We start from the raw sequence: 25561 nt of genomic DNA, 5'->3' as shown, positions 1-25561 counted from the left end.
GATCCAGGTGACAGCTCAGTGTGAGTGCCGTTGCTGTGCACTGGGGCAGCCGCTGAAGCTCGGAGACCTGCCCACTACTTAGTAAGAGGCATCCCCGATGAAGCACTCCTCAGGAAGGTTTCTCAACCGTCACATTTGAACCAAACTGTTCTTTGTTGTGAGGAGTGCTATGTCCTAGGCGTTACAAGATTTAGCAGCATCTATGATCTCTACACACTAGATGCTTGTTTTTTGTTTGGGGTTTTTTTTTTTTTTTTGGCTGCCCTGCATGATCTTAGTTCCCAAACCAGGGACCGAATCCATGGCCTTGGCAGGGGAGGTGTGGAGTTCTAACCACGGCACCAACAGGGACGTCTCATTACACACCAGGTGTTAGCAGCAAGCCTTCCGTAGTCGTGACAACCGAAAAGGTCTAACTAACCCCAGCACGGCAGAGAACCAAAGGCCCACAGGAAGCACACCCCCCTTAGTGACACACTCCTCAGGTCTACATCACGGACACATCTGCTTCGTTTATAAACACCACGGGTGGATTGCTGTCACTGAAAAGCAAGTCACAGAATTCAGGTAACACATAGTCATGGGGGGCGGGGGAGCGGGTGGATAACCAGGTGAAGGAAGAGTATTTTTGAAGAGAAAAAAGGGTATAATCATGACAAGATGGGAAAGGTTTGCATGTGCTTAGTCACTCAGTCCGGAGAAGGCAATGGCACCCCACTCCAGTACTCTTGCCTGGAAAATCCTGTGGATGGAGGAGCCTGGTATACTGCAGTCCATGGGGTCGCTAAGAGTCGGACACGACTGAGCAACTTCACTTTCCTGCATTGGAGAAGGAAATGGCAACCCACTCCAGTGTTCTTGCGTGGAGAATCCCAGGGACGGGGGAGCCTGGTGGGCTGCCGTCTATGGGGTCGCACAGAGTTGGACACGACTGAAATGACTTAGCAGTAGCAGTCACTCAGTCGTGTCTGACTTTTTGTGACCTCCATGGACTGTAGCCCACCAGTCCACGGGAATCCCTCTGTCCATGGGATTCTCCAGGAAAGTATACTGGAGTGGGTTGCCATGCCCTCCTTTGGGGGATCTTCCCAGCCCAGGGAGCAAACCCAGGTCTCCTGCATTACAGGCGGATTCTTTACTGTCTAATTCACCAAGGGGAAGATTTATACTACATTTTTTATAAGGCACAACAAGAGCATCAAGAGTTAAGTATGCACCCCATCTGTTCACTGCAGCATCATTCACAATAGTCAAGACATGCAAACAACCTAGATACCCATCAACAGGTGAACAGATAAAGATGACACGGTACATACAGAAAATGGAATATTACTGAGCCAAGAAAAAGAATGAAACAATGCCATTTGCAGCAATGTGGATGTAACTAGACATTATCATATTAAGTGAAGTGAGTCAGAGAAAGACAAAAATCAAATGATAGCACTTATATATGGAGTCTCTTTAAAAAAAAAAAAGCACTAATGTACTTATTTACAAAACAGAAACAGACACCCAGATTTAGAAAACAAACTTGTGGTTACTAAAGGGGAAGGGAGGGAAGGGATAATTAGCAGTCTGGGATTAACAAAGACACAGCACCATACACAGAACAGATAACCACCAAGGACCTATGGCATGGCACAGACAACTATACTTAATACCGTGCAATAACCTATAAAGTAACAGAAGTTTAAAAAGAATATAAAAAAAAATTAAATAAAAAAATTAAAAGAATATCAATATATACATGTATGGGGCTTCCCTGGTGGCTCAGTTGGTAGAGAAGCTGCCCGCAATGCGGGAGGACCTGGGTTTGATCCCTGGGTTCGGAAGATCCCCTGGAGAAGGGACAGGTCGCCCAGTCCAGTATACTGGCCTGGAGAATCCCATAGTCCATGGAGTCGAAAAGAGTTGGACACAACTGAGCGACTTTCCCTTGTACTTGCTAAACAGCTGGAACTAACACACATTGCAGATCTACTATACTTCAATAGAAACAATACATTGAAAAAAAAATAAGATTTTGAAGAGCACTGTTCTTCCCATTTGGGGTGACAGGTGCTAGGAAAGCAGCGTGTGCATGGATGTCCTCACCCACCGCTGCTGCTGCTGCTGCTGCTGCTGCTAAGTCACTTCAGTCGTGTCTGACTCTGTGCGACCCCATAGACGGCAGCCCACCAGGCTCCCCCGTCCCTGGGATTCTCCAGGCAAGAACACTGGACTGGGTTGCCATTTCCTTCTCCAATGCATGAAAGTGAAAGTGAAAGTGAAGTCGCTCAGTCGTAGCCAACTCTTAGCGACCCCATGGACTGCAGCCTACCAGGCTCCTCCATCCACAGGATTTTGCAGGCAAGAGTACTGGACTGGGGTGCCATTGCCTTCTCTGCCTCACCCACTAGGCAACCCAAATAGATTGAAAACCAAGCACATGCTTTGTTTGCTGCTAAACCACTAAGCCAGACCTCTTTGACAAACAACCTCCCAAAGCATTCGAGCTGTGCAGTGAACCTTCCTGCCCAACTAATGTCGGCCTGATTCATCAGCAGAACCTGCTAAAGAATCACTCACTGGCCCTTGGAAACACTGCCTATTCAGTGGAGAAAGGCAGACACGTAATATTCGGGCAGCTGTGAGGCCGGTGGTCCACCTTCAGCTGAAACAAAGGCACCCGGGCTGGGAAGATCCCCTGGAGAGGGGAAAGGCTACCCACTCCAGTATCGGGGCCTGGAGAATCCCGTCGACTCTATAGTCCATGGGGTCACAAAGAGTTGCACATGACCGAGCGTGTCCAACTCTTAACATTAAAGGCAGCATCAAAGGCACTTGTGTGAGGCACTAAATGCAGTCTTTATTAAGGACTTCATAGACTTAATATTGGGAATACTGACAGCTATCAAAACCAGTGGGCACGATATGAAACTTATCCAGACCACAGATATGCAGCCCAGGGCCCATGCTGCCTGTGTTTATAAATCAAGTTTTATTGGCGTAGTCACTGCCCATGGGTTGATATGCTACCTGTGGCTGCTTTCACAGTGCAACGGCAGAGCAGAGTCGCTGCAAGAGACACAGTATGGGCCGAGAGTGAAAGTACAAGTGTGCGTTGCTCAGTAGTGTCTGACTCTTTGCGACTCCACGGACTGTAGGCCAGCAGGCTCCTCTATCCATGGGGATTCTCCAGGCAGGAATACTGGAGTGGGGTTGCCACGCCCTCCTCCAGATGGGCCACAAAGTCAAAAATATCTAGGATATGCTCCTTTATAGGAAATGTGCGCCAACTTGACTATTCCGTGTCTATTGTATATGCACACTGATGTGTCCGTGTGTTCAGTAGCTTAGCTGTGTCCACCTCTTTGCGACCCCACAGACTGTAGCCCGACAGGCTCCTCTGTCCATGGGATTCTCCATGCAAGAATACTGCAGTGGGTCCCATTTCCTTCTCCAAGGTATCATCCTGACCCAAGGATCGAACCCGCATCTCTGGCATCTCCTACACTGGCAGGAGGATTCTTTACCAACTGTGCCACGTTGGAAGCCCATATATACACATATGTACAAATATATGCATGTATATCTACGTGTACCCACAGACATATGTGCAAATGTATATATATATTTATATACATATGGACCCGCAGACACAGACCACACGAAAGCAAGTGTCGCGGTCTACCCTGTATCCATTCTTCCCTTTCTTACTGCTATGGACTAAATGCCTGTCTCTCAACATTCATACACTGAAAATGCACTCCTTAAGGTGGTGGTGTCTACTTTTGAACTGTGGTGCTGGAAAAGAGTCTTGAGAGTCCCTTGGACTGCAAGGAGATCCAACCAGTCCATCCTCAAGGAAATCAGTCCTGGGTGTTCATTGGAAGGACTGATGTTGAAGCTGAAGCTCCAATCCTTTGGCCACCTGATGCGAAGAGCTGACTCACTTGAAAAGACCCTGATGCTGGGAAAGATTGTGGGCAGGAGGAGAAGGGGATGACAGAGGATGAGATGGTTGGATAGCATCACTGACTCAATGGACATGGGTTTGGGTAAACTCTGGGAGCTGGTGATGGACAGGGAGGCCTGGAGTGCTGTGGTTCGTGGGGTTGCAAAGAGTCGGACACGACTGAGTGACTGAACTGAAAAAGTGGTGGTGTCAGGGAGGTGATTAGGACACGAGGGTGGGGTCCTCACGAATAGGGTTCGTGTCCAAACATGGACACAGATGAACACTCAGTTCACGACTGTTATCTGCAGGATGACATATGACTTTCTTCCCACAACACCTTCCTGGCCTGTAAGCAGCCCGCAGTGACTCCGCCAGCACCTGGGAATTCCTACCCTCCGTAACGGTGAGAAAAACTGTTGGTGTTTACGAGCCACTCAGCCTGCAGCCTTTTGTCACAGCAGCCGAAAAGGCCCCAAGACGCGCCTCCTGCTCTGTGTGATTGACAAGGTGACAGTACCCGTATCTGCTGTTCACCGAGCACTTCCCTAAGTGTCAGCTGGCAATGTTAGAGTTTTCTAGGTGCTAGACGGGACCCAAGACCCGTATGTGTACCCACAGACAGGTTACCCATGGTAACCTGGCTGATCTGACACGAGGAACCGAGGACTCACTCTCCTTCTCAAAAGCAGTGAAGAGTCTGCAGACCCGAGCGTGGCCTTGGAAGCCTCTCATTTCCTGCGCTAAGAAGCTTGGCCATGTCTCACTATACCTTGCCAGGCTGCCTTTGCGAGAAGCATATGTACCACTTTCCCGCAGGACACCTCTGCTTAAGACTCTGCTCCCTTGGTCTACAACGGTGGTTCGTGGTTGTGAAGTGTGGGCACTTCTGTCGGCCAGAGAAAGACATGGGCAATATATGGAAATACTTTTGCTTGTCACCAGAGGCTGTGCCGCTGTGCGGTCGCTGAGTCTTTGAACAACATTCCACGCGTCTGCTACAGTTTTTTTTTTTTATGAAGCGGGGCAACAGAGGATGAGGTGGCTGGATGGCATCATCGACTCAAATGGACTCTGAGCAAACTCTGGGAGATGGTGATGGACAGGGAGGCCTGGCGTGCTGCGGTCTGCGGGGTCATAGAGATTTGGACACGACTGAGCGACTGAACAATGACAACTTTCTATTCGAGGAGAGAACACACTTCACCAGCCTGGGCCTGCCCTCGTTGGCTTCCTTCTCTGACCAACAAACAGGTGGAATTAGGTGATCGCCAAGGTCCCTTTCAATTCTAAAATTCTATACAGAGGAAGGAACGGCCTCATTGTCCCAGTTGAACCCACAAGATCTTGATTTACGGAGGTGAGTGAGTGACGACACACAGAGATTAAGACCACCAAGAACCCGTGACTTGCAGTTCCTGTGGGAAGGGGCCATGCCACGCTGCCAGGGATACAAGAAAGCTTATCGCATCAGGGGCCACATCACCGAGAAACAGACAGGAACTAGACTACAGCTTTATGGAAACGAGGGTGAGCAAGCAGCTCTGTGGGAACGTTGCCCACTGGACAGACGACAGAGTTAAAGTCTGTGTGCTTGGGAGGTCTCTATCATGATTTTCACGAGAGCCACCTCTGAGAAAGAGAGAGCGAGCCCACTGATGGCTCTGGCCATCAGTCCAACCCTACAATAATGAAAGCCAAGCAGCCACTGGTTGACACGCTCATCCATTCCAACTGGCTATGCGGATGGAAGCCCAGTTCAAAAATCACTGCAGATGGTGACTGCAGCCATGAAATGAAAAGACGCTTGCTCCTTGGAAGAAAAGCCATGACAAAACTAGACAGCGTATGAAAAACCAGAGATGGTACTTTGCCGACAGAGGTGTCAATAGTCAAAAGCTGTGATTTTTCCAACAGTCGTGTATGGATGTGAGAGCTGGACAATAAAAAAAGGCTGAGCACCAAACAACTGATGCTTTCGAACTGTGTCGCTGGAGAAGATTCTTCAGAGTCCCTTGGACTGCAAGGAGATCCAACCAGTCCTTCCTAAAGGAGATCAGTTCTGAATATTCACTGGAAGGACTGATGCTGAAGCTGAAGCGCCAATCCTTTGGCCACCTGATGCAAAGAGCAAACTCACTGGAAATGACCCTGATGCTGGGGAAGATTGAAGGCGGGAGGAGAAGGGGAAGATAGAGGATGAGATGGTCGGATGGCATCACCGACTCAAAGGACATGAATTTGAGCAAGCTCCGGGAGTTGGTGAAGGACAGGGAAGCCTGGCGTGCTGCGGTCCATGGGGTCGCAGAGAGTCGGACACGACTGAGCGACTGAACAACAAACAATGGGGAATGGCACCTAACAATGGGATCATCTCTGGAAACAAAAGCGTGGGCTGCTACGGTACATGCGGTGTTTCCTTGCTTCTGGAGCATCCCTGGGCGCACAGCAGTCAGCACTCTCTGTCCATTCCCCTCCGTCCATTCTTCCTGGATCAGTTTTCTGCCACAGAAGTGCAGCGGCCTGCAACACGGCCCGCATCCCTCTTGGTGTGGGGGACCAGGAGACTCGGGTGTGGGGGCGTTGGCGAGAGTAGAGGTAACAAATAAAAAGGAAGAGAGGCTAAGAGCAGTGAAGCGGGTGCTGTTGCTGTTTGGTCACTAAGCTGTGTCTGACTCCCTGTGACCCGGTGGACTGTTACCCACCAGGCTCCTCTGTCCATGGGATCTCCCAGACAGGGATACCGGAGTGGGTTGCCATTTCTTTCTCCAGGGGATCTTCCCAACCCAGGGATCGAATCCAAGGCTCCTATGCTGGCAGGTGGATTCTTTACCACTGAGCCCAGTTAAGTGCTGAATCACTGAAGTTGCTCAGTCGTGTCCCGGCTCTTTGTGACCCCATGGACTGCAGCCTACCAGGCTCCTCCATCCATGGAATTTTCCAGGCAAGAGTACTGGAGTGGGTTGCCATTTCCTTCTCCAGGGAATCTTTCCAACCCGGGGATCGAACCCAGGTCTCCCACATTACAGGCAGACGCTTTACAGTGTGAGCCACCAGGGAAACCCAGTTAAGTGGCAGCTGAGTCCAGGAAATCAAAGAGAGGAAAACACACACACACACACACACACACACACACACAGACACACATGCTGTAAACAGGCAAGGCGGGAGAAGAAGATACCATCCCCTCATCTTTGGGGGCTAATTTATCATCAGTTCACTTCTTCTTTTTGGACGTGCTGCATTTGTCTCGCCAGAGGATTACCTTTTCTGCCCGGGAAGCCACACAAAACCGCTAACCCCAGTTTCATTCATGGTCAACAGCACAAATATTCACTGAGTTGTTTTTGACTCTGCAATCTGCAATCACTGCACACGTGCGCATCGACTTTATTGAATCTAAACCAACTCCCCCGCCCCGAGACCCAGCCCCCACTTTCTGTCCTAATTCTCTCCTATCTTGCTGGGGAATAACTTGAGCACAGGCAGGCTGCTCTCAGGGCTGCAGACCTACTGCCACTGACCTGCCGTAACATGGAATTTGGTATAAAATGGAACTGCTTGGAAGGCGCCCAAAAGACATAGCAGGAGGACCTCGTTAAAAATAGGGTTTTGCTTCTAACATCTGGCCTGGACCCCAGGGGTGGCGGCTGAGTGCGGGCCTGCCAAGATGTTTAATATCCCCCAAACCTGGGAGGGCTCCAGGAGGAGAAGACATTAGTCAGGTTATAAATGCAGGGTGCTATTTCCTCCCGGGGCCGACCAACTGTGAGGGGAGGCAGCTCGCCCACGAGGGGCGTCGGGGCGCGCTCCCCCAGACCCCAGCCCTGGCTTCTAGCCGCCACGCGGAGAAGCAAGGTTTGGGGCCAGCCCCTTTTGGCCCCATCACCCCAAGAGCCCTTGAACCCTCATAAAGTTTGGACTCGCTATTTTGTTAATTGGGGAATTCAACCATGACCGCCAACACGGAGATTTACGATGGATGACACCATAAAAATTACAATAATAAAAACATACACACATACACACACACACACGACTTAGGGGGAGGAGAAACAGAGAAAGCAGTTTGGAAGAGAGAGGGAACAGTCTTATCACTAGATGCTTGATGCAAGTGCTGTTCTTACCCGGGGGTAATTTCCTCCAGTCCCTCTTACCTCTGTAAATTGATTTTTCACACGCTTAATTCTTGTGGTCCTAGAATTTTACACCCCTGTTCTTTCTTAACCTAACAGAGTATCAGCACTTCTCCCAGTGACTCATTAGTCCCGGCCACCATTCTGCCTGAGATGGTAAAGAGTTTGCCCCCAAGGCAGGAGACGCGGGTTGGATCCCTGGGTCGGGAAGATCCTAGAGGTGGACATGGCAACACTCTCCAGTAATCCTGCCTGGAGACTCCTATGGAAAAGGAAGCCTGGTGGGCTTATAGTCCATGGGGTTGCAAAGAGTCACTCCAAAGGGTCCACTGAAGCGACTTAGCATTCACACCATTCTGGTGGAGTCTCAGTTTTCACAGAGAGTCATCCCTCATGTGCATGGCCTTCAGATTTCATTTTCAAAAACTAGCCAACGGGCTTCCCGTCGGACACCCCGGCCTTCACCTGCTGCCCGTGACCCAGAGTCCCTGTACTTCCTTCCCCTTCCTCCCATCCTGCACCCTTTGTACTTCTTGCCAAGATGTGTCTTCACCCCTCAACAGTGTAACCGGCTTTTGCTGAGCCTTGTGACATTAACGCAGGCCCTTGATGATGTTGCTTGAAATGCTCTGCTTCCTTTTTCCCCTGAAGAGTTCTAGTTCAAATGCCTCCTTCTGTCTGCACCCCTCCCCTGCTCCCCTGTGAACACCGCCAACCTCACGTTTAGCAGCCCCTGTGTCAAGACGCCTGTTTATTCCCTAGGTGGGGAGAAAAAGACTTCCTCCTCTAGTGTGTCTTCTTCCAACCCTAGCACTAGAGCAGTGCCACCACTCAACAGGGCCAGCGAGAGACATTTGGTAGAGCTGAAAATCCTGACAACTGCTTAATCGGGGCACATCACATTCCTGGAGAGTGCCCGTACCTCTGATGGTACCTGAAACAATTTTACAAAGCACGGGGGGTAGATATTTAATATCTAACAATTATTGTTTTAATTGTGCATTATGCAAACACGATAGTAGATGTATTTGAAAATTTAGTGAAAAGTTAACTGCTTCAATTTTAAGGAAAAATGTTAGTAATCATTAACAAAATACTTTTAGGTGTATGCAGATATGGCAAAATGTCGTCTCTGGTAGAAGAGAACCAAGGATGGGAAATACATGTATAGACAAGGGAGGACTACAGACATGTTCAAAGGACAAGGAAGTAATAAATACTCAGGATACAAACACTGTGTCCAGGTTCCCTGGACAGGAAGAAACATATGTATTCTATGGGCAGCCTCAGACAAGAGTCTGCAAGCTGTATCCTCTGGGCCAAATCTGGCCCCTGGCTTGTTATTATAAATAAAGTTTTATTGAAACACAGCTACTCTCAATGGTCTATGTACTTTTGATGGCTGCTTTTGGACCACAAAGACAGAAATGACTGGTTGCGATAGAGACAAAAACAATACCTTTTAAAGTAAGATTCTGCAAACTGATCCAGGGGAGAGACCTAAATTATGGGACTACAGGTCTTCAGGAAAGCGGTTTTTGATCCGTCGGCTTGTATAACCCTAAGATGCAAACCTAATGAGAATATTGGAAAAGGAACATCACTGCCTAGCTTCCCTCAGTAAAACAGACATGAACATAGCAGACAGAGAATTAACAAAACGGAATTCAGTGAAGAGGACAAAATGTCCAGGCCACATGGGATTTATTTCAGGAATGCAGACTTAATGCTGAGAAAGAAATCCACCATCCCAGCACGTTAAGAGTGAAGAAAAATCATTTAAGTGGAAGATTCTGGAGCCAGAGGGTGTGTTCTGAATTCTAGCTCTGTGACTTCCTGGCAGCATGACCTGGGCAAGCCGCTATCTTCTCAACACTTTGGGTCACTCACCTGTCAACGATGGAGGCAGCTGTATCTACTTCTTGAAAATAAAATGAAAGCGTTAGTTGCTCAGTCGTGTCCAACTCTTTGCAACCCCATGGGCTGTAGCCTGCCAGGCTCCTCTGTCTGTGAGATTCTCCAGGCAAGAATACTGGAGTGGGTTGCCATGCCCTCCCCTCCAGGGGATCTTCCCGACCCAGGGATCGAACCTGGGTCTCCTACACTGCAGGCAGACTCTTTTTTATCATCTGAGCCACCAGGGAAGCGCCATCTCCATCTTAGGGGGAAACAGTTTGACTCATCAAGAACTGAGAATCATGCCCGGCACACAGCTCATGCTCAATAAATGGGAGCTACAGTCATTCAGACAAAGCAGCGGAACAGATGGAAACCCTGATAAGATATAGGGAGTGCCTGGCAGACAGAGACGCGAGGATGAGAGGACTGGGCATGGGGGCGGTCGGAAAGATACCGTGGACGAGAAATAGATGACAGCGATTCTGACATTTCCACGTGAAACCTGGATGAGGTTACGGGGGTCAGAGGAAGTTCTTCTTTGCAGGGGAGGAACGGTGGTCAGGAAATGGCAGTGCTCTCAGTGTGGGATCATGCTGAAGGATGCTTGGGAAATACACAACTAACAGCAGTACTGAAGGCAACGGAGAGGCTGGAGGTGGCCCCCCCCAGACTGGGGGATCTGAGGAGACGCTGGGGAGAGACCACCCACTCCCACCCCCAGACAGGGGATGAGATGCGAGTTAAGGATGGAAACCTACACTTGCAGAAAGAGCACCCCACTGCCCGCAGACCTGGATGCGGGAGGGAAAGAAAAAAGGATGTCACCTTTGGGATAGTGGCATTTTAGACGTGGACGGAGGAGACGTCACTAGGGCTACAGACAGACACTCGGGAGAAAAAAGGACAGTGTTGTGTCTGACAGTCCAGATGACCGGCTCGCCGAGTCTGGAAGGAAGAAAGGGAGCTGTGATTGGCAGAATGAAGTACATCAAAGCTGGACATTTTGAAGGTCACATTAGAATTTCAGAGCAGGCAGATCTTAAATGTGATGGTGTATGATCTTTGGAAACAGGCACCGTGCTGAGCACGGTTAATTCATCTCAGCTAAAAAAGGAAACGGGAACCATCTGAGGCTTTTTCATATCGTCCCCACCCTTTAAAGGAGGAACCAATGGCCTAGGAAGTCGTAAGGACTTCTTCAACAGCACCTGACCTTCCTCTGATGGCCATACGCATGGAAATGATTTGGCTATATTGAGTAAGACACACGCTGAAACAAGTGTAACCTACACGCAGGCTTCCTGGGTGGCTCAAGTGGTAAAGAACCCACCTGCCAAGGCAGGAGACCCAGGAGACGCAGGTTCAATCCCTGAGTTGGGAAGATTCCCTGCAGAAGGAAGTGGCAACCCACTCCAGTATTCTCACTCACAAAATCCCACAGACAGAGGAACCTGGGGGGAGCTATAGTCCACGGGATCGCGCAAGAATCAGACGTGGCTGGGTGACTAAACAACAACTTACAAACACTCGGCCAATTTGCAAGTGCTTTTTTAGCGCACTGCTTTCTCCCAATTCTCTGACAAGTCAACAAGCACAGGAATGGCTAAGCTTGAATCTGAGCTTTGAACACACAGATGACGGAGGGCAGCAAACTCAGAAAAGATGGCAGAACCGCAACCGCATGGGAAACCGGGATGGCTGAGAATCTCGGGGGTGTGTCGAGAGCAACCGCACCACGGTTCCGTTTTGCTACGCTTCAGTGGGTTATCATCACACCCAAACAGCAGTTCAGGAAGACACTTTTGTTTTTGAATGAAGAGGAGCTCGTTGGCAACGGGCACCAATCGAAGAGGGTTTGGGATGAGATGACCCCAACCCAGTGCAGGGTCTTTCGAAAGCCCTAAGGGGCCTAAGGGGAGATGGCCCCCCGCAGACTGAGCTCTGTCCTGCAAAGGAAGCGTGGGCAAGCTTTGCTGCGGGAGGTGTGTGCAGCCCTGCCCCCACAAAGCTCTCCTGGGGGGGTGCTTTCTATGTGAGAGGCGTGGGTATCACATTCTCCAGTTACTTACCCACCCTTACACTTTTTACAGTGAGTTTTCAAACATGAGGTAAAAACACACAAGTGCACACGTGACCGTTACACCACCCCACACCATGGTGTCCACCTGGAGGGGACTGGGGCTGGGCGGACAGCCTGGGTCTGCCCAGGTGCTCCTGCCCCTTCGACAAGAGCTGCAGGTCCACATAAAAGCCTGGATGGCAAAGCTTGGGTGGCTAACAACTCAGCCCCTTTGCCATCGGACATGCTGCTGGGAGAACCAGGTGTCATCACACTGCTCAGCCAGGAGGGGACACCCCCAAGTCTGTGCCTGGTTCTCCTGGACTGGACCCCATGCACCTTTGCCCTCGGCTGACTGTAACCTGTCTCTTTTTAACTTGGGAGGGGGGTGGGGGTTGTTCCCAGGTGCTGCTAGGGGTAAAGAACCCTCCTGCCAATGCAGGAGACTTAAGGGATGCGGGTTAGATCCCTGGGTGGGGAGGATCCCCTAGAGGAACGCAAGGCAGCCCACTCCTGGAGAATTCTTGCCTGGAGAATTCCCCCAGTCCGTAGGGTCGCCAGAGATGCCGAGAGTCACTTGAAGTGACTTGGCACCTACCTACGGATTACATCTCAATGGAGAAAAACTGAAGCTATCAATTCAAACAAAGGGTTCTCTTGGATACTGTGTAAACAAGAAAGCTGAACAAACAGAATATACACCCAACTGTATACGATTAAGAGGAATGTAACAAAAATGGAGCATCGACTTTGATTAACGTGTTGGTCTTTTCGATTGACTTTCTTGAGACGTAAGTGCCACCTAACAAAGTGTAAGTTTGGGGTATGCACTGTGATGATCTGATACATGGATATACGCTGTGGAAGAACTACACAATACGCTCAGCTCACATATGCAGCACCTCACATGATTAACCTTTACTTACTTCACTGAGAACATTTCCAGGATCTTAGCAACCGTCAAGTACCCAATATACCACTATGAAGTAGGTTAAAATCCGTATCTTTTTGTTGTTATAATCCGTATCTTTTTGTTGTAATCCACTGCGAGTGTAACAGTTACTAAATTCTGTGAAAGTCGCTCAGTCCTATCCGACACTTGGCGACCCCATGGACTATACCATGTAATTCTCCAGGCAGGAATCCTGGAGTGGGTAGCCTATCCCTTATCCAGGGGATCTTACCAACCCAGGGACTGAACCCAGGTCTTCCGCATTGCAGGCAGATTCTTTGTTTACCAGCTGAGCCACAATGGAAGCCCAAGAATACTGGAGTGGGTAGCCTATCCCTTCTCCAGTGGATCTTCCCCGCCCAGGAATCGAACCGGGGACTCCTGCATTGCAGGCAGATTCTTTAGCAACTGAGCTACCAGGGAAGCCCAAATTCTGTGACTCCTTCTAGCAAATCACAGAGCCTAGGGGTAGTCTAGGAGACAGGGATACATCACCAAAGAACTGGAAACAAAGAAATGAGACATTTCTGTTTCACCTGACTCATTTCCTTGCTCCCTCCCTCCCTTTCCGTCCTCACAGCCTGCAGGATTGTAGATCCCCAACTGGGGATCGAACCCCAGTCCCAGCAGTGAAAACACCAAGTCCTAGCCACTGGACCACCAGGGATTTCCCTCACCTGCTTTTAAATTACTTTTATCCTGTGCTCGTGCGGACAAACCATTCAGGTATTCCTTACTTATTATCTGATGAGTATTTTCCTGTATGCTTTCTAAAGCAGAGGCTACCACTGCCTCACAGAAGTGCTTGCCTTTACCGTTTCATAAGGATCCTCTTTTTAAATGGGGACAACATTAGCAATGTAAAAATGCCACCGCAGTCAGAGAAGTATTTTTAGCAACTCAGCTGAACAATGAGCCCTGAACCTGGGTTTAAATTAAGCTAGCTGAACCATTAAAATGCCTTCCCAAATCCGGGGTGGGGGAAACGTGTCTAGCATAAGAAGGCAGTCCAAGCTCCCAGGAAACACAGTGGAGCCTACAGGGTGATCTGTCAGCCGCTAGAATTAGAGGGCAATGCTGCTGAATCATTTCTGGAGACGCAATTATTCACGAATGTTAAGAGTAACACCCTTTTCCTGGTTATCTAATCTCCTCACCGGGAGTCCAGAAAAAACCAAAACCCAAAGAAAAACAAAACCCAGATTGAAGACAGCTACTCCCAATTATTTTATTATCTGCTGGAGAACAGTACTGGCAGAAGCTCCCCCCTTCTTCAAGGGGAAAAATACTCTGGAAAAATTTTATAACAACAGGGACCGCTAGGACCACTGTTAAGAGTTTCATTTGCTTTCTGCAGAAAGAATCAAAATGCAGCCCAAGAAGACGAAACAGAAGGGAGAAATGAGAATCTCGTTACAACTCCACTTTGCAATAAAAACTAACTGAAGAAACACATCTCACAACTGAAGGATGTGTTATCAGTGGTTCTCAACTAGGGGTGGTTTTGCCCTCAGAGGGACATTTGGTAAAGGTCAGAGACATCTTTGGTTGTCACCAGGGAGGGCGAGGGGAGCAGGGCGTTCCTGTCATGCAGTGGGTGGAGTCCAGGGATGCGGTCTTAAGAACCTACAATACAGCGTAGCCACCCAGCCCATACATCAACAGTGCTGAGGTTCAGGAAGCCAGGCCTCTGAGAAAGGTCGAGCGTCTTCAGATAATGCATGCTGTTCTGACCATTCAGAGTCCCTCCAAGAGATTCAGTTCAGTTGCTCAGTCGTGTCCGACTCTTTGCGACCCCATGAACTGCAGAACACCAGGCCTCCCTGTCCATCACCAACTCCCGGAGTTCACTCAAACTCATGTCCATCGCGTCGGTGATGCCATCCAACCATCTCATCCTCTGTTGTCCCCTTCTCCTCCTGCGCTCAATCTTTTCCCGCATCAGGGTCTTTTCAAATGAGCCAGTTCTTCGAGTCAGGTGGCAAAAGGACTGAAGTTTCAGCTTCAGCATCAGTCCTTCCAATGAATATTCAGGACTGATTTCCTTTAGGATGGACTGGTTGGATCTCCTTGCAGTCCAAGGGACTCTCAAGAGTCCTCTCCAACACCACAGCTCAAAAGCATCAATGCAAGAGATTAAGACCCTCAAACTCTGCCCACCTAGGAGAAATCTACAAGTGAAGACCATGAAGGGGATACTGAAAACCTGGCAAGACACAGGACCAGGAACGCAGAAGAACACCGAAGAACACTATTAAAATATTGATTGATTTTCGGCTGTGATGGGTCTTCGGTGCTGTGGGCGGGCTTTGCTCTGGTTGTGGCCAGCAGTGGCTACTCTCGAGTTGCAGTGCCTGAGCTCCTCATTGCAGTGGCTTCTTTTGTTGCAAGAGCATGGGTTCGAGGGGCACGTGGGCTCAGGTCGTTTCAGCTCATGGGCTTAGTGGCTCTCCAGCACTGGCATCTTTCCACACCAGAGATCGAACCGGGGTCCCCTGAACTGGGGGGTGGATTCCTATCCATGATGCCACCAGGGCAAGTCCCTGAATATGGACTTTTATCCTTCTGCTAACGATACAGCCTGTCCAACGCCTATGGTGCCAATCAAATGCAGAACAGCTTCTCACGACAATGTTCCAGGAGGAACGGGCCAGGTGAGCCTGGCCTATGATGCACACTTGAGTCTGCTGAATTACCAACGAAGCAAAAATCTGGCTCTGGATACACAACCACCACTGTTCACCTTCAGATGACTCTATTATTTTTCTGTTGCCAAAAGCCCCAGAATGGCTGTGTGGCTATCCGCTTCTAAGCTAACATGGTAACACTCGAACCCATTATACAAAAGACACTCCATCAGAACCGAGGCCTGAGCCTTGGCTAACGACCTGCAAAATCTTAATTAAAATGTCTCGGCTGCATTTGTATTACTGACCACCTTCTCTGTCTCAGTCATAGGCAAAGCTCTGCAGACCATGGAAGCGTAAAGTCATGATTTCTCTGGTCTTTTTTATTTCAGTAATTTCAAGATGATCATAAGCTGTGAAAACAGTGGAGTCATTTCACCTGGCCACCTTCAACCGTGACATCTTCTCTCACCGTAGGACAGTGTCAAAAGCAGGGAATGACTTTCAGGTGATGGGTCACCTGACTGCAAACCTTCAGCTTCCCTCCTTTCAGATCGGTGTGTGAGCATCACCTAGGCACACAGGGTCTATGTGAAAGCTACTCCATCATGTCTGACTCTTTGTGACCCTGTGGACTGTAGCCCACCAGGCTCCTTTGTCCATGGGATTCTCCAGGCAAGAAGACTGCAGTGGGTTGCCTTTCTTTCTCCAGGGAATCTTCTCCACCCCAGGATCGAACCCAGGTCTCCTGCATTGGCAGGCAGAGTTTTTTTTTTATTTAACCACTGAGCCACCTGCTGCTGCTGCTGCTGCTGCTGCATTGCTTCAGTCGTGTCCGACTCTGTGCGACCCCACAGACAGCAGTCAACCAGGCTTCCTGTCTCTGGGATTCTCCAGGCAACAACACTGGAGTGGGTTGCCATTTCCTTCTCCAATGCATGAAAGTGAAAAGTGAAAGTGAAGTCACTCAGTCGTGTCCGACTCTATCGACCCCATGAACTGCAGCCCACCAGGGTTCTCCGTCCACGGGATTTTCCAGGCAAAAGTACTGGAGTGGGGTGCCATTGCCTTCTCCAACTGAGCCACCTGGGAAGCACTTATTCAGTGAATTACACCATGTGAGATCTTCCCGGGCCAGGGATCAAACCTGTGCCACCTGTATCGGCAGGTGGATTTTTAATCCCTGGACTACCAATATGCATAATTTTTACACTGCTCAGGAACATTTCTGCAGAGTCATACCTCTGTGTGTTCAGAACAGAACCATCCTTTGGCTCTGTGCCTGGACTTGCCTGCGGAGAGAAAATGCCACCTAAATCTTACTTGGAATCTGATGTGAGGCGGGGCAAGAAAGGGCATATGTGTGTGCTACCTGGTCAGGAAATCTTTCTAACCATTCTCCTAACAGAAGCTCCACGAAATGCATGAAAAAAATGCCATCTACCTTCCATTTAAAACCTCAAGAGTCTGGTTATGTAACATGAATTCACAAGGATAATACAGACCACAGAGCCATGTGCGTATTATGTAAATCAAAGGAAACATGCCTGATTCTGCCTGGCCAGTCACATGAGTGCAGATATGGGCTTGAAACCAGTCCATCCTAAAGGAAATCAACCCTGACTACTTACTGGAAGGACTGATACTGAAGCTGAAGCGCCAATACTTTGACCACTTGATGTGAAGAGCAGACTCACTGGAAAAGACCCTGATGCTGGGAAAGATGGAAGGCTGGAGGAGAAGGGGACGACAGAGGATGAGATGGTTGGATGGCATCACCAACTCAATGGACATGAGTTTGAGTAAGCTCCGGGAGTCAGCGATGGACAGGAAGGCCTGGTGTGCTGCAGTCCATGGGGTCCGCAAAGAGCTGGACACGACTGAGCGACTGAACCACAACAGAAAATAGCTCCTGTCCCATGTTGTAGGCGCTTCTGTTTGAAAACCACCAGCGCTCCTCGCAGAAGAGAGCAGGTATGGCTGTGCTAAGGTAGGCAACAGATATGCATAATAGATTAGCCTCCTGACCATGAACCACGACAAAGCAGGAAGCATACTTCACTGTATAAGGAGTTTTCAATCTTATTTAATTTTTTAGTCTTTACTCAATGTCTCGCCATGTTGCTTCTGTTCTACGTTCTGGGGTTTTTGGCCTCGAGGCACATGGCATCTTAGCTCCCCAGCCAGGGATCGCACCCACAACCCCCACGTTGTTAGGTGAAGGCTTAACCACTGGAGCACCAGGGAAGGCCCTAGAAGGTCTTTTTCTTGTTGTTGTTCAGTCGCTAAGTCGAACCCAAGACTCTTTTGAGACGCCCATGGACCGCAGCACGCCAGGCGCGAATGTTGTTAAATCCCCACAATAAGCAGAGAAATGCACCATCGTGTTGATTTCTGATATATGCGAAACGAATTTCTGCCATCTGCGCCGTAACCAAAGGCTGCTTTTATTGTCTCAAGTGTTTCAAATGACAGCCACTGGGGACACCCAGCCTGGTAACACCCGACAAAACATTCGGGAAACCCAATCTCTCACTCGTGTTTCTGGTTCGCTGTCAGAGCTACCACCACAGTCGTCAAATGGTTTCGATTAAAGGTTCTATCTGTTTTTCACGGTGTGCAGACGTTGGTCCCAATGCTAGAGGGAGGGGAAATATGCCCCCCAAGCCATGAACACCTTGGGTGAATCTGCATGAATACCCATGCAAATCAATGCACGTGCAGTCTTGGCTCCTGTCTTCCCAGGTGGGGCAATGGTAATGCGCCTGACTGCCCGTGCAGGAGACTCAGAGGACATGGGTTCGATCCCTGGGTGGCAAAGATCCCCTGGAGGAGGGCATGGCAAAACACTCCAGTATTCTTGCCTGGGAAGTCCCATGGACAGAGTAGCCCGGCGGGCTACAGTCCATGGGGGTGCAAAGAGTCAGACATGACTTAGGGACTAAGCATATCAAGTTCAGTTCAATCACTCAGTCACATCTGACTCTTTGCGACCCCATGGACTGCAGCACACCAGGCTTCCCTGTCCATCACCAACTCCCGGAGTTACTCAAACTCACGTCCATCAGGTTGGTGATGCCATCCAACATCTCATCCTCTGTCGTCCCCTTCTCCTCCCACCTTCAATCTTTCCCAGCATCAGGGTCTTTCCCCATGAGTCAACTCTTCGCATCAGGTGGCCAAAGGATGGGAGTTTAAGCTTCAACATCAGTCCTTGCAGTGCATACTCAGGACTGATCTCCTTTAGGATGGACTGGTTGGATCTCCTTGCACTCCAAGGGACTCTCAAGAGTCTTCTCCAACACCACAGTTCAAAAGCACCAATTCTTCGGCACTCAGCTTTCTTTATAAAGAAACTCCAGTTTCTTTATAAAGTTGGATGTCCAAGTCTCACATCCATCCGTGACTACTGGAAACACCATAGCTTTGACTAGATGGACCTTTGTTGGCAAAGTAATGTCTCTGCTTTTTAATACGCTGTCTAGGTTGGTCACAGCTTTTCTTCCAAGGAGCAAACGTCTTTTAATTTCATGGCTGCAGTATCTACCTGCTGTCTACCTAGCATTCCACCCAGCGCCTCCCACCCAGTTTTCTGCAGAAGGGTGCACTGGCTCAGGAGAAGCAGGCGGGCACGTGTGGACCCTGTCCCACTCAGCGGATCCATGGGAACCACGACCCCAGTAACAGGTTCACAGAGGCTAATTCCAAACCCTGAGAGGAAGCGTTAGCATTTCATCAGTATTGTGCAGATATATCTGCAGGAGACCAATGTCTTTTTACCTATTTTCCAATATTCCCTGTGCCCCAGGCACTGATTATCATTAGCTCTGTGGCAGGAATGAAATCTATAATATAAAACCACCAGCGGCTGTGAATTGCCTTGCTGTTGAGGGAGACCAAAGCAGACGCGGTAGATTCTGATAAACTGAACCCAGTTTTGTCACCTGGCCCAGCAGTGCGCCTCCCAGACAGCTGCCCAAGAAAAAGGAAAACCCCAGACCACAAAAGCCTATGTGCAAATGCCCCCAGGAGCCTTAGTCGTAGCTTGGAAACCACCCAAATGCTCTTCCACAGGACAAACGACTAACCGCCCTGCATCCATAAAACAGAATACTGGGCCACGCTTAGTCTCTTAAGTCATGTCCAACTCTTTGCGACCCCATGGACCATAGCCTGCCAGGCTCCTCTGTCCATAGGATGCTCCAGGCAAGAATACTGGAGTGGGTTGCCATGCCCTCCTCCAGGGGATCTTCCCAACCCAGGGATTGAACCTGCATCTCCTGCATTGGCAGGCGAGTTCTTTACCACTGTGGAAGCCCATAGGAAATAGAAGACCATGTAGCATATAAAGGAAGTACTACTGAAGTATGCACCAGCGTTAGCCAATCTCAGATGCACTGAGTCAGAAAAGCCAGACTCTCAAGGGTACACGCTGCAGAGATTCACTTCTCAGTCACAATCGCAGAGGCAACACTCTAGTGCCAGGAAGCAGACCGGTGGCACCAGCAGCTGCGGTGGGGTGAGGAGGAGACTACAAAGGGGGAGTTTTTGGTGGAACCATTCCATATCTTGTTTGTGCAGGTGTTTGTATCACTCTGAACATCTGTATTCTAAAAAGGGTCAATTTTCTGGCGTGAAAATGATACTCTATGTAAAAAAAAAAAAAATGGTAGAGATGAAGGTGCAAAGGGATGGAGAAGCTGGACACTGACCATGAAGGGAACTGCCAGGCTGGGTGGCAGAGACGCTCTGCCTCAATCGGCTTCTTACAAATCGTCAGGATGACAAAAGCGACCACATGATTAACCCCCAAGAGGCAGAGGCTGATGGACTCCTAGCCCTCCAAAGCGGACTGCCGCAACTCATGCAAAACATAAAAATTAAAAGCACAACTAAGCCACTTTGCTGCTGGGGCTGCTCAAAATCTCCAGCTGAACTGAAAAAAAAAAAAAAAAAGCCTTGCACACTAACCGATCTTCTTTATCTGGATGCCAGGAGGAGCAACCATGAACAATAGCATCCAGACAGCACCTTCCACAGGCACGGCCCTTGCTTTAGACAACAGTGACGCCATGAAATCCCCTCTGCTTTAGAGGCTGTGGAATCCACGGCAGGGCGGAGGGAGGCCAGAGAGGAACCCTAGATGATGCGAATTCTGCCTCTTGAGGGCAGAAAAGGAAGCCCCTTTTCAAGATACTTTTCCTGAGTTTGCAGAGATGTGATGTGCATTTTGTCGTAACACTTTCAGGAAAGTGTTGCTTCTGCACTGCGCCTCCCAGCTATCTGGTGGGGTGGGGTGCGTGAGGAATCAATGTTCTGATGGGCACCGTTTTCCCTGCAGCCCTGAACATCCTGACCGGCACATGTGCTGCCCGACTGCACCAGCCCAGCCCCTGCGGTGGCAGAGAACTTGTGCCTTGAGGTGGGCTGGAATATTCTGGGTCTACCCGCTGCCTGGTTGTACAGCCAACAGCAGACCCCCAGAGATCCAGAGGTCTGCCTCCCTGCAGGGTCCTCCCCACCTGCCATCTCCCAACCTCCTACGCACACACCTTCTACACACATAGCCTGGGGGGTGACATGACTAAAGACCTAGGAACTTTCAAACCCCTAGTGGAGAAGCCACACTGGGAGGAGCTGAGTGAGTCACCTAGCGTGACAGAGAATTTATGGATGATGGGTTTGATGCTGGTAAAGGAGAGACAGCACAGATACTTGATCAGGAGAGTCCTTCCTTCTCCTTCCTGCCTTCTTTTCCTTCCCCTTCCTCCCCCTTCCTTCCCCTTCTTCCCTGTCCCTTCCTTCCTCTTCCTTTCTTCATTCCCTCTTCTTCCTTCCCCTTCTGCCCTCTTCCTTCCCTTCCCTTCCATTTCCTTCCCCTCCTTTCAGCTAGAAAGGAGACGTTATGAGGCCAAGAACATGCTCTGTCCACTTGATGGCTGCTCAGTAAATTCCCTGGTGGCTCAGTCAGTAAAGACTTTGCCTGCAGTGTAGGAGGCCTGGGTTTGATCCCTGGGTCAGGAAGATCCCCTGGAGAAGGGAAAGGCTACCCACTCCAGTATTCTTTCCTGGAGAATCCCCATGGCCAGAGGAGCCTGGTGGGCTACAGCCTATGTGGTTGCAAAACATCAGACACAGCTGAGCAACTAAACCACCACCTAACCAAAGCGTGAGGATTTGAGATAAATGTTAAACAATCCCACAATGAACGTTTAACAACATTAGGCATTTCTTCTTTGGAGTATGCCCTCGTGGGGGTACCAGAGGCAGTTCCCGGACGCACAGTCGTCAGAGGAACACACAGTCATCTCTTAACTCCTCACTCGATCTATGGGATTCTACTCAAGGCTCTGAAAAATTAGGACAGCCGGTCAGCAGATGCTACACACAATGGGCATTGATGGAATACACTGTGTCTCCCAAGGCTCCTTTCTCAGTCGCCTGGTTACAGAAAGTTTCTCAACAAATGTGAGACAAATGTAAACAAATCCTAAAAAAGGAAGTCTCGCTTTTCTGGGGGGAGGGATTAGACATTTCTGTGTTTATTCAAAGAGGCCAGCAACACTCTTGCCCCGGGGGGCCCTGGGGACTGCCCACCGGGAGAAACCTTTCTCTAGGTTACACAAAAGTTTTCTTTCCCAAGTCTCTATTTACCTTCATGTTCACAGAGGGATGGCAATTTCACCTTAAGATTGTTTACACATTTGGACTGCACTTTTTCAGCCTATTTTTGTGCAAGTGTTTCTAAAGAGAAAGAATCCTGAATTCCAAGCTGGAAGTCTTCAGGGAGGCAGGGTTTGGCACGTGGAATTTTCATCTGCAGACATCTCTGGGAATCTATGAGATCAGTGCTGGGAGGACACTTGGACTCCAGGTGAGAGATTTCCTGGTTAATTTCCAAGGTTAAGTTATCAGAGCCATGGGTTGATCTTCCTGATTGACGAGGGATGAGGTGGTACATATTTTGTTCTGCTCATCATTTTTTTCATAGGAAATATCTAGCAAGAGCTAATCCAAATGGTCAAATGTACATGTAGAAAGAAGGTGTACTCTTCATGAATAATGATAGCTAGGGTGGACAGCAGAAACAGAGACCTCAGGCTTGCATGGGGAGAGGTTTATTTATAACATGTGGCATGCCCCACATATTTTATCCTTTTTGTTCGAGGATCAGAATCGAGCCATTTGGGTCGCCTGCAAGACTGGCCCATCTCACCCTTCTGGGCTCATTCTGAAAGAGTCTGGACCCAGGGACTCACACTTGGATCAACCTCAATGATAGCATGTGCGGAAGTGGGATGTGAGAACTGGTTTCTTTCTCGAATAATCAATTTGCAGACTACAGAAAATGTGACACAAAGTGAATCAAGCTTCAATATGCACAGAACTGACTGTTATAGCTTGAACTGTGTCCGCCGCAACGGCATAGGCTGGTAGCCCTAGCCCACAGCACGGCTCAGAATGTGACGGCGCTTGGAAGAGGGTCCCTGCAGATGTCATCTGTTAAGACGAGGTTGTGCTGGAATACCGTGAGCCCCGTAATCCACTATGACTGTGTCTTTACAAAAAGGAGAAGTCCGACAAATGTGGACAGAGAGTGACACGCACACAGGGAGAACGCCTCGTGAAGGGGAAGGCAGGTCTCGGGGGACAAAGCGCCTATGAAGCAAGGAGTGCCAAAGACGGTCCAGCCGAAGCTGGCAGACAGGCAGGAGCAGACCCCCGTGGGGCAGACAGTCTCGGGAAGAGAGCAAGCCAGCTGGCACCCTGCTTTGGACTGCTGTCCTCCACGGCGCTGGGACAGTGCATTTTTGTTCAAGCCGCCCCACTGAGTTACCCCACACCAATTCTGTACACGGATCTGTAACCAGCTCACAAACGCTCTCTCTGTGGCCGGGACCAAGAACACCAAACACCCCACCCCATCCATCTATATATATATACACACACACATACATACACACACACACACACATACATATACATACACACACTATATGTATACACCAGCCCGCAAATGCCCTCCCTATGGTGGGGACTGAGAACATCCAATCACCCCACTCCCCATGTATATACACCATATGTATACATTAGCCCACAAATGCCCTCCCTGTGGTGGGGGCTGAGAACATCCAATCACCCCACTCCCCGTGTATACATACCATATGTATACACCAGCCCATAAATATCCTCTCTATGGTGAGGGCTAAGAACACCAATCACTCTACCCTCTCCCTATATATACATATATATACACACACACACACACACACATACATATATACCAGACCACAAAAGCCCTTCCTATGGTGGGGGCCAAGAATATAAAATCACCCCACCTTCATATATATACACCAGCCCATAAGTATCCTCCCTATGGTGGGCATCAAGAACACCAAACACCCCACCTCCATACACACACACACACACACACACACACACACACACACACACACACATTTATATGTTTGCTTGTGTGTTTAGCTGCCCAGCTGTGTCCGAGATGCTTTGCGACCCCATGGACTGCAGTCCGCCAGGCACCTCTGTCCATGGAATTCCCCAGATAAGAATAGTGGAGTGGGTTGCCATGCCCTCCTCCAGGGGATCTTCCTGACCCAGGAATGGAACTGGGGTCTCCTCCACTGCAGGTGGATTCTTTACCAGCTGAGCTACCAGGGAAGTCCCCATATGTATACACCAGCCCACAGATGCCCTCCCTATGGTGGGGGCTGAGAACACTCAGATCACCCCACCCCTCATGTATATACACCACATGTATACAGCAGCCCATAAGCACCCTCCCTATGGTGGGAGCCAAGGACACCCTATCGCCCCACCCTATAACATATATACCATACATACACACCAGCCCACAGATGCCCTCCCTATGGTGGGAGCTGAGAACATGAAATCAGCCCACCCCCCACGTATATACACCAGCCCATAAACAGCCTCCCTATGGTGGGAGCCAAGGACACCTATCGCCCCACCCTATAATATATACACCATGTACACACACCAGCCCACAGATGCCCTCCCTATGGTGGGAGCTGAGAACATGAAATCACCCCACCCCCCACGTATATACACCATATGTGTACCCCAGCCCATAAACACCCTCCCCTATGGTCGGGACCAAGAACACCAACCGCCCCACCCCCATGTGGATGCACCATACATACACACCAGACCACAAACGCCCTCCCGAGGATGGGGACCCAGAACACCAAATCCTCCCCGCCCCTCACCGCATCTATCACAACTGCCCTTGATCAAAATGGGCTTCCCCTGTGGCTCAGCTGGTGAAGAATCTGCGTGCAGTGCGGGAGGCCTGGGTTGAATCCCTTGGTGGGCAAGATCCCCCTGGAGAAGGGAAAGGCCACCCACTCCAGTATTCTGGCCTGGAAAATCCCATGGAAAGAGGAGCCTGGTCAGCTATAGGTGTTCGGGTTACAAAGACTCAGACTGAGTGACTAACCCTTGATTTCACTTTATTAGAGGTACTTCCTTGGTGGCTTAAGACGGTAAAGAATCTGCTTGCAATTTAAAGAGACCTGGGTTCAATTCCTCAGCTCGGGAAGATCCCCTGGAGAAGCAAAAGACCACCCATTCCAGTATTCTGTCCTGGAGAATCCCATGGACCGCATAGTCCACGGGGTCGCAAAGAGTCGAACAGGACTGAGTGACTTCACTTTCCCTTCACTTGATCTTCATTCCAGGCTGGCTTCAGGTGAACAGAAATGTCAGCACAAACAAGAACACATTCCCTCATCCCGCCCCAAGAGCAAGACGGCCCAGCCCCTTCTCCGCCTCCCTTCAGTCCTCTGAATGAGGGTGTCCGGAGCTCTCTCTTCCCTATAGACCGGGTTTTCCATCCGTGGTTGCTGGCCCTGCAGGTGGCGTGTTGGAAGGTGTTTTTTTTTGCCGCTCCGGGCAGGAAGCCGGCTTCTT

At 49.6% G+C, this 25561-nt stretch overlaps 1 protein-coding gene across 5 annotated transcripts in view; it reads right to left on the bottom strand.

Moving 5' to 3' along the window:
- Positions 1 to 25561, bottom strand: part of TBL1X (transducin beta like 1 X-linked) — a 247955-nt gene that overhangs the window by 35932 nt on the left and 186462 nt on the right. The window lies entirely within an intron of this gene.

Source organism: Bos indicus x Bos taurus, chromosome X, assembly GCF_003369695.1.
Source record: "Bos indicus x Bos taurus breed Angus x Brahman F1 hybrid chromosome X, Bos_hybrid_MaternalHap_v2.0, whole genome shotgun sequence".
Classification (NCBI taxonomy): Eukaryota; Metazoa; Chordata; class Mammalia; order Artiodactyla; family Bovidae; genus Bos; species Bos indicus x Bos taurus.
This window is presented reverse-complemented; position numbering and strand designations above follow the sequence as displayed.